The sequence below is a fragment of the Dipodomys spectabilis genome, unplaced genomic scaffold (assembly GCF_019054845.1).
Source record: "Dipodomys spectabilis isolate Male_0828 unplaced genomic scaffold, ASM1905484v1 ptg000197l, whole genome shotgun sequence".
Lineage (NCBI taxonomy): Eukaryota > Metazoa > Chordata > Mammalia > Rodentia > Heteromyidae > Dipodomys > Dipodomys spectabilis.
This window is the reverse complement of record NW_024870874.1, coordinates 18,967,154-18,983,622: the sequence shown is the minus strand read 5'-3', so window position 1 is coordinate 18,983,622 and position 16,469 is coordinate 18,967,154. Positions and strand designations below refer to the sequence as shown.

At 39.7% G+C, this 16,469-nt stretch overlaps 1 protein-coding gene across 2 annotated transcripts in view; it reads left to right on the top strand.

The window, feature by feature from the left end:
- Chchd3 (coiled-coil-helix-coiled-coil-helix domain containing 3) overlaps positions 1-16,469 on the top strand; it is a 264,171-nt gene that overhangs the window by 14,438 nt on the left and 233,264 nt on the right. The gene's annotated exons all lie outside the window — the stretch shown is intronic.

Genomic DNA, 16,469 nt, shown 5'->3' with positions numbered 1-16,469 from the left:
TGGAGGTTAAATAGCCTCATGACTTCTCTGTCCTGATTGGCTTTGAACCACGATCCTCAGATCTACACCTCCTGAGTAGCTAGGATCACAGGCATGAGTCAGTAGTGTTTGGTTTTTATTGATAACATTTTAAAAGACTTTTCTTTTTCTTTTTGTCGGTCGTGGGGCTTGAATTCTAGGCCTGGGTGCTGCCCCTCAGCTCTTTAGCTCAAAGCTAGCATTCTGCCACTTGAGCCACAGTGCCACTTCTGGCTTTTTCTGTTTATGTGGTACTGAGGAATTGAACCCAGGACCTCAGGCATTCAAGGCAAGAGCTCTACCACTGAGCCACCTTCCCAGCCCTATTTGATAACATTTTCATGGATAAAAGTGAAGTGCTGATTTTCTCCTTGATATTTTTATATTCAATGAAATTAAATTGAATTCCCTTTCCTTCCCCTTTCCCCTTCTTTTCTTTTTTCCCTTCCCTTCCTTTCCCCCCCCTTCCTTTCTCCTTTCCCTTTTTCCTTCCCTTCCCCCTTCCTTTCTCCTTTCTCTGTTCCCCTTCCTCTCATCTTCCCTTCCCCATTCCCTCCCTTCCTTCCTTCCTTCCTAGCTTCCTTCCTTCCTTCCTTCTTACCTTCCTTCTCTTCTCTTCTCTTCTCTTCTCTTCTCTTCTCTTCTCTTCTCTTCTCTTCTCTTCTCTTCTCTTCTCTTCTCTTCTCTTCTCTTCTCTTCTTTTCTTTGTTGTCCAAGACTCCCACCTGGAACTTGGTACCTGATGCTTTTACTCATTGGCTAGCACTCTACTCACTGAGCCACGCCTCCAATTCCAACTTTCATTTTTGAATGACAAAATTAAATGCCCAGTAAACACTTTTAGTTGTGCTTACTTGGCCCCATAGCAAACCAAATATGGAACATGGGTTGAGGCAGTCTGGCGGTATAGGGTGTAACAGACCGGTCTGAGCAGGGAAGGTGAGAGAGTAGGCTGGTTGTTGGAAAGATAATGAAAGGATAAGTTGAGAAATGGAGAGGGAAGGAAAGCAGTTTTTCTGTTTCTGTGCAATTAGCGAAGGTACAGAAGAATTTGGGGGGACTGAGCTACACGACTGGCAGTCCTTCACTCCTCCTTGATGCCACCTGATGACTCTTAGCTTTTGAGAAATCCATAAAAATGCAAACTCACTGTTTTAAGAGGAGGAACATAAGCACCCTTTTTATGTAATAACGAATGATAGACAATATTAATATTCAATGTGTTTGGGGATGATGAAAGGGCATTATACAAACCAAAAAGCTGGAGTGGAAAAGGAAGGACTTGTGGAGAAAAAGCTTCTAGTAGCATCTCAAATGTTCCTGAATCAAACTTTCCTGTTGTCTCTTGCAACTAGGAACTTCTGCCCCTTGATTTTCTGGTTAGGGGATTAATCACTGGTCTCAGCAGCTTTGTTCAATAAATGTTCAGTGCCCCTGCCCTCTGTCTACCTCTACTTAAGTTACTGCACATAAGTACTTGCATGTGGCATGAAATCAAGAGGGTTGGGCATTCCTGGCTTGTGCAGGACTTGGTACTGAGCAGCAACTAGGGAGGTAACATTACTTATGGAGATTAGAAATGTGGTGGTAGAGTGCTGGACTTGGTACTGAGCAGCAGCTAGGGAGGTGCATTGCCTATGATTTGAACTGTGGTAAAGCCAGGAGACGCAGTCTCAGGAATTGGAAGTCGGGGCATGCATTTGTCTCTGGTATTTTCAGTGACCACAGGAACAAAAAAGAGAAATGTTGTTTTTAGGAAATTCCCTGTGTTTGCTTCGCAGATTTTGGATGCTAACTTTAAAGTGAATTGTTGCATAGTGGATTGTGAGTTTTTTTTTTTTTTAAATAGAGCAGATTCTGGGGTATAACTGAGTAAATCACAGATATCAAATCAAATCAAAGAGAAAATAATTATAGAGTAGAAATTTTGTAACTGTGCAGCAGGATTTGTAAAACAAAATATCCAACCCTGGTTATTATATAAGCTGCTCGAATGGAATATAAAGCTTAAGATAGAACAATACCTAAAAAATAACTGTTTTTGGCTTAAATTTTATATGTCAATTGTAAAATAAACAATTGGCAGTATTTTTATCTTGGAATTTGGCAGATTTTGAGGGCATCATTGGGATGGCCTTCAAGATCTTTTTAAAAAATGCCTACAGTACTTTTAAATGTGTATTTTTCCAAATGCAAGTGGAGGTGCTTGCAATCAATCCATTGACTTTCCAGCTGTCAGCCAAATAGTAGGTTATTGTTGATGATGATGTTTTTCCTTGTGAGAAACATTTTTAAAAATTAAGGCCTGACACAGCATTTTATTTCTTTCCTTCACCCTTTCCTGTCTCTCTGGTGATTCAGTCACTGTACTCCTGCAGTGCTGGGTACAGGGCCACATCCTGCTACCTGGGGACAATAAGTGCTTTTAAGTCTCCTGAAAACCTGTTCTACCCAGGGGCTATCTGACCTTTTATTGCCAGCTGTCAGGCTCCCCAGAAAGCCTGAGGAACCCATGTGGATCTTTACTGAAAGGATCTTCTCTCTTTTATGGAGTGGCTGTGGCATGCTTAAGATGTTTCTTGATGCTCTGTGTCCCGATTCCCCTCATTGAGTGGCTGTTTGAAATGGAGCTTCTAATTCACCAGCATCAAATGATGTGAGCTTGAAATTACTTTTATGTAATTTATCTTACTATTTAAGTTATTTTATTATTTATTTATTATTTAGGTAAGTACTCCAGGGCAGTAGTGGTAACTCTTGTTCCTATAAAGGATAGGTGTTGGAATATCTTAGCTTGTCTGGTGAGCAGTGCTCACTTGTTTAACGCTGGTTGGTGTGTGCTCAAGTTTTGGCAGGACTGATTTCCTTCATCAGATTCATGAGAGGGGTTGGTCTGCTTCTCACTACCCTCACCTTTTCCTAGACCTGTTCTTGTTTCTTTCCACTGTCTTCCTCTCTTTCTCTCTTCCTCCTTCCCTTTCTTTCTTTCCCTTTCTCTATCAGTGGTATTAGACCTTGCTCTGTATTTGATGAGTTAGCAGTAGAGCCTTCCTCTGCATTTTCCATTTTCTGGTCTCAGGTTTCACAGATCTTTTCCCCGCATCCTGATGTCACTGCCCTGGTCTCCGTATCATCTCTCTCTTGCTTTGCTCCGATGATCTGCTTTGGGGATCCTGTCTTCAGCCTTTCCTATTTTATGTATTTTATTTTTAATTTTTCACTTCTAAGGATATATTATAAGGAAGTAGCCAAAGAGCTAAAAATTATTTAGCAGCAAATGTGTTCACATTCCTGTGTTAATAGTGGAAAATAAATGTTCACATAAATACAAACACGCATATATATATACACACAAATAAATGTCCAATGCCAAAAGATAGTTATATCAATATATGATATTTCTATAGAAGGCAATACTACACATCCATACAACATATTACTAATAAAGAAAGTAATTCAATAAAAATGTACATTTAATTTGGAACCAAATAACAAATAGCTTTTCTATTCACAAATGTAAGTACAATGAGTTATGAAAGATAAATTCCAATTTAAAATATCTATCAAAAAGGTATATAAGCTCATGCCTATAATCATAGCTACCTAGGAGGGTGAGATCCGAGAATCATAATTCAAAGCCAGCCTAAGCAAGAAAGCCCATGAGATTCTTGTTTCCAATTAACCAAATGAAAACCTGGAGGTGAAGCTGTGGCTCAAAGTGGTAGAGCTCTAGCCTTGAGCAAAAGAGCTCAGGGACAGCGCTCATACCCTTAGTTTAAGGCCCATAATTGACAAAAACAAAAACAAAACCTATATCAAATACCAAGAAAAAAAGGGTCTCAAGAAATTCAAAAAACATACATGAGGGAAACTTTGAAGCCCTTCTGAAAGACACGAAGTTAAACCTGAACAAATGGGGGTATAGGGGGAGATGGGAAGGGATGGGAAGGGGAAACAAAGGAGGAGGCAACAATGCTTGATAAGAAATGTACTCACCATCTTGCCCATGTAATTGTAACCCCTCTGTATGGCATTTTCACAATAAAAAAAAAAACCCTGAACAAAATGGAACTTGCATTTCCTATTTTATTCCCACTGCAGTTTAGTAATCATTCCAAAATGTAAAACCAATCTGAATATAACTTTTTCCAAAATTTGAGAGCTCCCTACAACTCAGGAGGAAGTCTAAATCCTTTTATTAAACATTTTGTGTCCTGCTTTGGTTTCCTATATTTCCTATATTATATATTATATATCTCTCCTCTCTTATTGAACTTCTTCATTTAGTCAGATTGAAGTTCTTGAGAGTCCTTGAACTTGTCCTTTTTGAGATTTTGATTGTTTTCTTCTGTCTCAACACTGTTCTTCCAACCATTCTTCACCCCCGCAATTCACTTTCTACCAGCTAACTCTTCTTGTCTAGTCCACTTTGCTTGTTATTCAGACCTCTGCCTAGAAACTGCACTGGAAGTGTTTCCTGACACCCAGTCTGGGTTCTGTGCCTCTCCTGCATAGACTGCAGTGTGCCCTATTTGTACTTTTCCTTCAAATACAATAGACTTACCATACTTAGCACATAGTGCTACAGTTGCTCTTACCTAACCCCCTTCCATTAGACAGCGCAGCTTCTATTTCATGTGTTTGCTTGAAAAGTGACATTTTTTCCCCCCTGCATTTCCTGTTGTTCCAGTTCTTGGGGAGGTGAAGAGCAGGCTATCATATGAGTAAATAATGACTTGGCGGAGGCTGGATTGTTAGGAGCAGTGGGATAGTAGAAAGTCATGTTGGGTCAGGGACATTTCTCTTCTGAGACATTTTCTCATGTTCCCAATGTGGACTGGCCAAATTGATACCTTTTTGAAGTTTCCTTTTCTTAAATCACTAATTTTACTTGTTGGATCCTTGCTGTAGATTTATGTTATAATTTCATGTATACTTTTTTTTTTGTATGTTGTTTTGAGCTATGTTTGCTACACTTCTGTACCCTTAATCACAGGGACTGTATTATAATGTTAGAAGCTCGATAAGTGGTTGTAGAATGAATGAACTAAAGCAAATCAGAGAAGGAAGCCTGAAGTATAAGTGTATAAATGCATGTGTCTTCTAGAATCAGAGGAAAAAGGGTCTTTCTGAATGTGAGGTTCTTCACCTGACACGATTCTTTTGGGCAGTTTCAGGTCTCAATTGTAGAAGATCCAATGAGGTCCTGTTGGAAGAGGTATATGAGTTTTGAACACTCTCGTGGGGAAAGGATGAGTTTGTAGAGGTGGTAGCTAGAGAGTAGGACTCTAAGTTGGAAATATTGATGAGATTTAGGACCAACCTCTAATTACTGATTTGGTTTAGAAAGGGTATAATTCTTGGTATAGACTTGCTAAGATTTGGGGCAGGCTGAAGCAAGTATGGATTTGCCCTCTGGGTCTTTGTACTGTTTTTTCCTTGTGTTCTCCTTACTTTGCTTCTCTATCAGGGCCAAATGGACCGCATCTTATTATTTTGCCCCTGAATTTTTTTTTTTTCCGTTTGGTTGGTTGTGGGGCTTGAACTCTAGGCCTGGGTGCTGTCTCTGAGCTCTTCAGTTCAAGGTAAGAGCTCTACCACTTGAGCCACAGCACCACTTCTGGTTTTCTGGTGGTTAAAAGAGTTTTATGGACTTTCCTGCCTGGGCTGGCTTTGAACCACTATCCTAGATCTCAGCCTCCAGAGTAACTAGGATTAGAGGTGTGAGCCACCAGCTCCTGGCTGCTCCTGAAATTTCAAAGTAGGTTAGGTTAGTATGTTCTGACCCAGAGCTCCATTATATAATAATTATATATATTTATAATTGTATAACTATATTAAATATAATAATTATAAAATGTATACAATAATTATAAAAACAATATATAATTATATATATTCTTACTCTATATAATCTATAATTATATATAATTAAAAATGTTTTTATCAAGCCAGATAAACATAAATGATAAGCTATTTCCTCTTGTCAAAATGTTGGGACCCTTGAGAATCAACCTCTTGCTATCATGCCTTCTCCTTCTTTTGCTGGAACCATTTTCTGTGTCAAGGATCATCGCTGTTTTCTTCCTGAAGAGTTGTCTCTTTGGCTCCCTCCGTCTGCCAAGCTCATTGAAGACAGCCTCACAGCTTGTGTCTAGTCAGGTCAGACTGGGGAGACTTTCTTCCAGTATGTTGAAACTCACCTAAGTCCTGACTAAGGAAGAAGCCAGACCTCTAGGAATTTGAATTAGTTCATGTGGGCCTTTGCTCTCGCTTCCCATTGTCACCTTCTAGCCATGATAGGCTTGGTTTTATTCCATACTGTCTTTTGGTAGATAACACAGGACCCATCAGGTATCATTATCTTACTGTTTGCACAGTGGTTATCTTGTGATTTAAAAAAATGATATAAAATACCGATTGTTGTCTGCCATTTTTTCAGGGTAGACCTGAGGAATGATGTGAAAAATCACTGTCATCAGGACATCAAAAGCATTAAAGCAGAAGTGAAGATCAACAAGTTCCCCAAAACCTTTGTTTTGTTTTATCATGTAACCAGCTAGGATGTGGATCTGAATGTTACCCTTTTAGTAATTTAAACAATTTATTTGAACAAAATATGATTACTTTGAGGAAATACCCGTGGTAGCCCTTAGTATGTGTCTCTTGAAACTTGGCTCTAACTCTGTGCTGCATACTTGTGCTTGCAATGATAATGAGGCCTGTCCCTTCTGGTCTCCTTTTCCATCTACTCCTCAAAGTTCCACCAGGAGGAGAACAAGGCTGGGTAAGTAGCATTGTTGTGCTCAGACCTGTTAAATACAGCGTGTTTCTGTGCATTTTCTAAATTACATGTTAACTTCTCTGGGAATCCTAGGGGAGGGAGGCCATAAGCCACTGTGGTGACACTTATTTAAATCTTTCCTAAAAATAATAGCATTAATATTCTATCTCAGTAGCTCTTTGGTGTGATTAGTATAAAACTACGGGAAGTTATCCTCTTTCCATGATTATTCTTTGACCTTTGACATGTTTTATTAGTTTTTTAATAAAAATATTTAAGAAAAACATAGACTATATAATTAAAAATGTTTTTATCAAGCCAGATAAACATATAAATGATAAGTTTCTTCCTCTGATTCTTTTTTCCCTGCCTTATTAAACACAATACTTTTAGCGACATAGTGTTTCATATCCCATGTCCATCTTTTTGCAAAAATGACATAAGCAAAAATAACAAAGTATGACTTTTTAAGAATACTGTCTTTTTGTTATTCATTTTAGTTGCTCGAACTTAAACTTTTTGTGGGTATGTTATTCCTTCCTTCCTTCCTTCCTTCCTCCCTTCCTTCCTCCCTTCCTCCCTTTCCCTCCCTCTCCTTTCTCTCCTCTCCTTTCTTTCTCTCTTTCTCTCTTCCTCTCTTCTTCTCTCTCTTTCTCTGTTTCTCTCTTTCTTTCCTGGTACCGTGGTTTGATCTCAGGACTCTGTGCTCTCCCTTGGCTTGCTCGCTCACAGCTGGCTCTCTTACCGCTTGAGCCATGCCTCTAGTCAGGCATTTTGAGAATTAATTGGAAATGGAGTCTTGGTAAGTTGTGTTGTCCTCCAACCTTGATCTTCAGATCTCAGCTTCCTGAGTAGATAGTATTACAGGTGTAAGCCATTGACACTCAGCTTCACATTGTGTTTTATTTGAAAACTACTTTCTTCTCTATTGAAGTAAAATACTTCCAGTTGAATCACAACAAAGACCACCCTGGTACTCAGGACTAAAGTATCTTTTACCCAGGTGGGCAGGGTTTGTACCATTCTAATGAGACCCTGGTACAAAGGCCAACTGTAATCATCACTTCTGCTTTGCTGGCAGTGATGAAATGTGATGTGTGGTTACACACAGGTACACAGAGGAAATAAACCCAGTTCTTCCAATGGAATATAATAAGGTGATAGTTGAATCACCTCTGAACAGAAGAGTGTATTTGTGTGTGTGTGTGTGTGTGTGTGTGTGTGTGATATGTTTAGTGTTGAGAGAGTTTTGCTACTTAACAGTTGTGTGATCTTGAGCAGTGATCTCATTTTCTTCCAGGATATAATGGAGAGACTAATGCCAATTTCACTCGGTTGTCATAGAGACTAAATGAGATACCATGCAGGTGTAGAAATATACCAGGAGAATCAATAGAGTCCTTTTCTCTTTTTCTTTGTTAGCACAGCAGCCAGGGTTGCAACTTTACTGACACTTTTTATCCTTGCCAGGCTGACCTTTGCCAAAGAGAGCTACCTCCTTTTCCTTTCGCTGTTTTTTTTTTTTTTTTGTCCCCTTGTTCCAGAAAACATTCGTTGAACAGTGGCTGGGTTCAGAGATGAAGAGAGCGGAGTGATGCAGTATGAGCTGTAGCAGAGATGCACATGGAGCTCAGAGGACAGGTTAAGGGGAAGGCAGAGTAAACTTCCTACTTCCTACATGCAAGAGTGATATTGGAGTTGAATACTGAAGAGTGAATAGGAGTATACAATCAAGCAGGATGGATTTGTGGTAGAGGCTTATGGGAAAGAACATTTCTTGAGAGGGAAATGCAGGTTGTGCTGCTTAGAAATGTAAAGGGTTTCTAGAAATTATATCTAGTTAGTTACATATATTTTTGAAATTCAACCATCAGTGGCAGATGAAGGTGTAAGGATTAAATGCAGATGCAGATTTGCTGCTGTAGGAAATGCTTCCTATTCCTACATCTTTCACACACTTTGAGAGAGTTAAGAAAGATATTGACTGACTGTAATGGCTGTTTTTTTTAGTATTTTTCTTGATCTTATTTATTTTTCCTTCCTCTAAACTCGCATGTTACCTTATGTACACTTCTTTGGTAGGTACTGCTTTGTAGATTAACATTTTTTTTGTTTTTGTTTTTTGAGAAAGAACATTGTATTATTCCATCTTGTCCCGACTGGGGTGTGGCTCAATGGTAGACTGCTTGCCTAGCAAGTGCAAGGCACTGAGTTTCATCCTCAGTACCCCTCTTTCAAGCCTCCCTCCCCTCCCCCCCCAAAAAAGATTTTACCAGAAGCTTTTGCTTTTCTTTTTTTTTTTTGTTGGGGGGGGGGGGGTCCGGTCGTGGGGCCTGAACTCTGGGCCTGGGCGCTGTCCCTCAGTTCTTCAGCTCAAGGTTAGCACTCTACCACTTGAACCACAGCACCACTTCCGGCTTTTTTCTTTTTTTTGCTTATGTGGTGCTGAGAAATCAAACCCAGGGCCTCATGCGTGCAAGGCAAGCGCTCTACCACTGAACCACCTTCCCAGCCAAGCTTTTGCTTTTCTTTAGGGCTAGTACTGAGAAAAGGATATTCTCCTAAATAAGAGGAAAGGAGGATTTGCTTATAGCAATTCCTGGCTTGTGTAATTTTTGCAAAGAGCACATGTCTTATCTTTTCTGGATGTTTTTATTGTTTTGTCTTTACCTCTGGTCCTAGGGGAGGTACTTCTTTATGGCTGTGTTAGCATTTTTACTGGGTGTTAAGCTCCTTGAGGATAGACCAAAACCTTTGGTTCCTTTGCCACCCCTTGTGCATCTGCTCAAAGTGCTTAGCAATCAAAGACAGTAGAGTGAACAAAGGCAAAGTTTCCATGCCAGCCTCAGCTTCTTCACAGTAATTGTGACTTTGGAACATTTGCTTACTGAAACACTCCAGTCCCACAAGACCACATTTATATGAAATGCCTAGAATAGTCAAATCTAATAGATTTCTCACCTACGGTTGGGGCTACTGATGGCTCACAGCTCTGAGTCTACTGTCAACCATTGCATAAATGTATTTTACTCTATATAAATTTCATCTCAGGAAAGCTATTGAATACTTTTGAAATTATGTCAGATTATACAAATGTCTTCAGATGCATTTTCTCCTATTCTCACCTTCAGATGCATTTTCTCCTATTCTCACGTTTGCCAGTTATAGTATGCAGGTGTAGAGGTCCAACCCTGGGCTTTGTGCATACTACTTGTTAGGAGCTCTGAGAAGTCTTTGATTCTTTCAGAGGTTTGGTTGGGGTTGGGGACAGGGACCTGATGAGCCATTGAAGCAACTTCATTCTCTTTGCCAGAGAAGTGATACAGTTACTTACTTTAATATTTAACCAAATAGTAATGTTGGGTATGCCTGAATAATTTACTTTCATTTTATAAATCATTGAGGAAGTTTGTCCTTAGGAATACATTGCTTTGTCTCAGTAAAAAGACATAAATATTGACAGTAGGAAGGATGTAACATTTTTCTCTTGCTTTCAGAATAAGAGTGGTAGCTGCAGTTTTTTTAGGTAGTTGATCCTGTCTTTGTCATTAGCTTTATTTACTTTTAATGTATTTCAGACTAAAGCATTTGTGAAGTCATATAGATTAATAAAGCATGTGCCCTCAAGTACAATGTTTAATGTGGTTTTCTTTTCTATATTGTAGGGACTGGTAGGCTTTGTTTTGATTAAACAGCAGGAGGCTCCTATCCTGGTTTGCTCACTCATGCAAAATTTAGCACTCTTGAAAAATGAACAAAAGATCATAACCGAAAGGAATTCATCATGCAATCTATCCACAAGAAATCATAAAACAACTTATATATAACAGTTATTTCCTGACACTCTATCACCAGAGCAGTCCTTTAGGACATTTACCATTATTGTATGTACATTTTTCTTTTTCATATGATTGCCAACCTTCTTGAAGAGTAGGAGGCTTCAGATTAATGTTTTGGGGTGGCTGATATGATCTCTTTGACACTGACTTCACAGGAATAATGGTGGTGAGTGCTTTCTCATGTTGGATCTGATTGTTACTGGGGTTTCTTAAGAGGATGTAATAGTGAACGCATTATATTTGATTTCTCTTTACTTGTCTTATAAGTGGCAAGTGTTGCTCAGTGCTTTGGTCGGATTTGGCATGGTTCAGATGTTACCTCTGTGTCAGCCTAACAGACATTTTTAACTATGTAATAGTCACTGAAGTTCCCTTGTGGTACAGGCTCATATCAAATGCATAATTTCCCACATTACTTGTTTGCTGTGGGCTACAATGGCTGGGGAGTGAAGTGAAGAGGCTCTGGTAATTTAAATTGATAAAATTTTGGTTGGGTTTTGTTTACTCAGTTTTGTACTTTTTTCAAAGTGCTCTTTTTGTTTCTGTTTTTGTTTACTTTGAGTGTACCAACTATTGCATTTCACCACCATGAAACTTAAGAGTAGGAGGGAGGATTTAGCGTACATACATGGAGCTGCTGTCTTATTGTGCCATGTCCTTGTTCAGGCGGAGACCAGAGTCTGGGTATTAATGCAGAGGCAGACCTAGAACTTAATGCCTCCATCTTACTTTCGTAGTGATTGGAGACCTCCATGCTCCTGGCTTATGCTTATAATCTTCGCTACTCAGGAGGCTGAGACTGCAGAAGATATTGATTCAAAGCCAGCCCAGGAAGAAAAATCTGGAGATTCAATGTACATTTAACCAGCCTGGAGGTGTGGCTCAAGTGGTAGAATGAGCCATGAGCAAGAAAACTGGGCAAGGTTGTGAGGCCCTGAGTTTAAGCCTTGGTACCATGAGTGTGTGCATAATACATGTACATACGCACCCACATACACACACAAATAGGAAAGATAAAATTAGTGAAGCTTTTCTATGCACTCATGATCAGCAAGCCATTTTACTTTGGACATTTATTTATTTTTTATGTCTCTAGATTTCAATATTCAAACTTGTCAAATGGTTGAATAGACTGCTAGCTCTGAGATTCCTTTGTGAGCTTTTTAGATAAGAACCATTTTCATTGTCTTTGACTCAAACACTGCTACCCTGGCAAATATTGAGTGAATGAGTTTCCAGCTGTGTTTATTACCTGAGTCATAATATATGAAGATATAATTTTGAGCTTATTTGTCTATGTCTGTGAACATTTATCAAATGAAGATTAGCTTCTTTTAAGGTTCGTTCCCAATCTGAAACACATCTTTAAATATTCATTCTTATATTTTATATATACACATATATATTCATGCATACACAAATATATGCGTACATATACACAGATGTGTATACATATACTTATCTAATGAATAAAATTTAAACAATTAGATAAAATACATATAGATGATTGCATTTTAAAAGATCTGTTACTTTAAAATAATTGGTTTTATTGTTTGTCTATAACTCTTAGAGTAACTTGGCCAACAGAAAATTGCTGTTGGCAGCTTCTAGGTTTAAAAAAAAACACTCCAGAGAATTAGGGAAAATGTAGCAATTAAAAGGGCGCTGTCAAGGTTGGTAGACCTAGATTTAATCCCCCAGCTGTGTTTTGGTGTGTGGGGTGTGTGGCCTGCTGTCTCCCCTACTGGGCTCTAGTTGATGGCTCCGCTAGGAGCCAGAGGCCCATTTTGAGGAGATGAAGACCTGGCCTTGTGCAATGCAGCCTGTAGGAGGGCTGATTGAATGATTGCAAGCTTGCAAGAACCTTGATAATGTCTGGGATGGTTAGTGGAAAGCTGGTAAATGTGGTGGTGTTCATGGCTGAGCTCTGTCTCTGAAGGAACTTCTGAGAATATTGGTCAGCATTTTCTGTGCTTGAAAAACCATATTATTAATGTCTAAGCTGCCAGTAATTATGACTTATACCATTAGTTTATGTTCCAATAAGATCATTTAAACCATGACAAACTGCTTTCCTATCTATGAAAATGTTCTTTTTACAGTTGCTGGAAGAACTTGATGAAAAGCAAAATTTAAGTAGAATTGGTAGCATTATTGTTGAAACTTTCATTTGGAGTCCAGGTGTTATGGCTAGTGTTACTTCCTGACTGCAAGTTGTCTGTGTCAGTGGCTTTTGCGTTCTAGTTCTCTATACCACTGGCCAGTGATATAGCAGTTTTTAAAAACAGAGCTGTAAGACAGGTGCAGGTAGCTCAAGCCTGTAATCCTAGCTAATTAGCTGGCTGTGATCTGAGGATCAAGGTCCAAAGCAAGCCTCAGCAGGAAAGTCCATGAGACTCTTATTTCCAATTAACACCAAAAAGCTGCAAGTGGAGCTGTGGCTCAACTGGTAGAGTGCTAGCCTTGAGCAAAACAGCTCAAGAACAGTGCGTAGGCTCTGAGTTCAAGCCTCAGGGCAGGCACAAACACAACAACAACAACAATGTGGCTCAAGTAGTAGAATACTTCCCAGGCATGGGTGAAGCTGTGGGTTCAACCCTAGTACTATAAAAGAAAGTCAGAGGGGGCTGGGAAGGTGGCTCAGTGGTAGAGCGCTTGCCTTGCATGCATGAGGCCCTGGGTTCGATTCCCCAGCACCACATAAGCAAAAAGAAAAAAAGCCGGAAGTGGTGCTGTGGCTCAAGTGGTAGAGCGCTAGCCTTGAGCTGAAGAGCTGAGGGACAGCGCCCAGGCCCAGAGTTTAGGCCCCACGACCGGACCTTCCCCCCCAAAAAAAAAGAAAAAAAGGAAAGAAAGCCAGAGTGGAAACCAAACAGCAGCAACTCTTTTTTTTTTTTTTTTTGGGTCTGGTGGTGGGCCTGAACTCTGGGCCTGAGCGCTGTCCCTCAGCTCTTCAGCTCAAGGCTAGCACTCTACCACTTGAGCCACAGCGCCACTTCCGGCTTTTTTCTTTTTGCTTATGTGGTGCTGAGGAATTGAACCCAGGGCCTCAGGCATGCAAGGCAAGCTCTACCACTGAGCCACCTTCCCAGCCCCAGCAACAACTCTTTTACCATGCTGCTGACACTCATTTTAAATGTTTTGATTCCTTTGTTTTTCTACAGATAGTAGCACTGTCACCTGGCTTACAGTAGCCAGGCATTGAAAAATAATAATGATATCAGAGGTGTTAAAATGGATTCCCATGTATGCCCTAGAGTCAATAGAACCTGGCAGTAGTTTACCAGCCATAAGGGCAACCTTAATCTCATCCAAAAAGACTAGTACTGGAGGGGTAGAATATGGGATAGTTTTCCATATTCTAAATGGCTAGGACCAGCATTAAAGATAATGAGGCTAGGCACTAGAGGCCTGTGATACTAACTACTCTGGAGGCTGAGGTATAGGATCAAAGCTTGAAGCCAGCTGGATGGAAATTTTCACTAGACTCCATCTCCAAATTCACCAGCAACATGCAAGGCTGTTAGTATGGCTCAAGTGGTAGAGTGGAAGGCCCCGAATTCAAGCTGTAATACTGCTAAAACAAAAACAAAACAAAAAAATCTCCAGAGAGTAGTTTTATCTTATTTGGCACTGTTATACTTATTGTTTTTATGCAAAATTTGCTTTTATTTTTTTTTGTGGTCCTGGGCTTTGAACACAGCCTTGCATCGCTGGGCCGTACCTTTAGCCCTGTTTTCACTGGTTACTTTCCAGACAGGGGCTTAGTGCTCACTAGGCACGTGTAGGGCCTGTGATCTGCTTAGAAAGTTGTAGCTCATATCATAGATATGTGTCACTGTGTGCACCTTCCCTGGATGATAGAGTCTTGCTGATGTTCCTTCCTGGCTGGTACCTATCTTCCCAATCTCAGCCTTTCATCTAACTTGGGATGACAGGTACAAGCTATGGTTCCCAGCTTTAAAATATTTTTTTTGAGACAAGTTCTCCCTGTGTAGCTCAGTCTGACCTCGAACTCAGGAATTCTGCTGCCACATCTTCCCTCCTAAGTGCTGGGATTATGGGTCCACCACCATTCCTTCCTCCCTCAGGGAGAATCTTAGTAGAGACTGTAATCTGAAAATAATAGTTGTTTTCCGTGTCCTGTTCAATTACCTTTCAAACACCCAATGTGCTTTCCCCTTTAAAAATTTCTAAACTAGGGCTGGGAATGTGGCTTAGTGGTTGAATGCTTGCCTTGCATACATGGGTTCGATTCCTCAGTACCACATAAGCAGAAAGAGCTGGAAGTGGGGCTGTGGCTCAAGTGGTAGAGTGGTATCCTTGAGCAAATGAAGCTCAGGGACAATGCTCAGGCCCTGGGTTCAAGCCCTAGGAATGGCAAAAAAAAAAAAAAAAAATCTAAACTATATTTAACATAGTTTCACACCCAAAGATGAATTTCCTTCAGGGTACTGTTAGTTAAAGGAAAAATGAGAACACAGCTAGCAAGACTTAAGCAGTCTTCTGGTTCTTGGTAAGTATTAAAAAGCATGTATTGTGCTTCATATTTTAAAATAAGTTTAAGTCAGCTTTGTTGGGTTCAGGTTGCTAAGAAAACATCTGTGGGATTTCATTTCCAAATTAAGTAGCAAAAGCAGGCTGGAGGTATGGCTCAAGTGGTAGAGTGCCAGCCTAGCAAGCATGAGGCCTAGAGTTCAAACATCTTACCATCAAAAACCAAACTAAAACACCATCATAGATCTTAAACTCAAATACCTAGGTAGGATACAATTGTTTGGTCTTTTTTATCTTGGATTAATTGAATAATATTTTCATAGTGTAGCAAGTTCATTTGTTATAAATTTGCTACCACAAAGTATAACTCTGTTTTTCTCTGTGGTAAGGATAAAATGATGAGGCTGATTATTTGCCCAAAGAAATAGCACATTTGCATCTTCATTGTAACTGTTAATCTTTTCTTTCTGTTGATTCAGCTTAGGTCAGGAAGCATTTGTATTATTATTGTTGTGATTGTTGTGTGGTTGCACCAAGAGTTTATAATTCCATGTGTCAGGCTATGAGTACAATGCATCTTGATCAGTGCCACCCCTTCCATTGCTCTCCTCCCCCCTCCCATCCCTACCCTCAAGTTATGTAATTCAACTGGTGAGCTCCACCCCTCCTGCCCCCCTTCCCTTTCCCATTCATTAGTTGTTCAGAAGAGTTACACCTTGGATTCCTCTCCTATGTTTACCATCCTTTAGTCAGTTTGTGTGTATATGCATAAAACACTATAATGTTTGCTTATATTTTATATCTAGCTTTCACATAGGAGGGAAAACATGCGTCGTTTATCTCTTTGGGCCTGGCTTACTTCACTTAACATAACTTTTTCTAGATCCATCCATTTCCCTGCAAATGATACAATATTATTCATGCTAATTGATGAGTAAAATTCCATTGTATATATGTATGTATTTTATTTTATTTATTTACTTTTTTTTTTTTTTTTCCAAACCTGGGGCCCGAATTCAAGACCTGGGCAGTCTTTGAGCTTTTTTTGCTCATGGCTGGTACTCTACCACTTGAGTCACAACTCTGTTTTCAGCTTTTCAGTGATTAATTGGAGATAAGAGTCTCATGGACTTTATTGTCTGACCTGGCTTCCAATTGTGATTCTCAGATCTCAGCTTCGTGAGTAGCTAGGATTACAGTCATGGTTATTGGCTCCTGGCTTGTATCACATTTTCTTGGTCCAGTTATTCATTGTAGGGCACTTCAGTTGTTTGTGTAACTTGGCTTTTGTGAATATGCTGCAGTGAACATGGATATGAGAATGTCTTTAC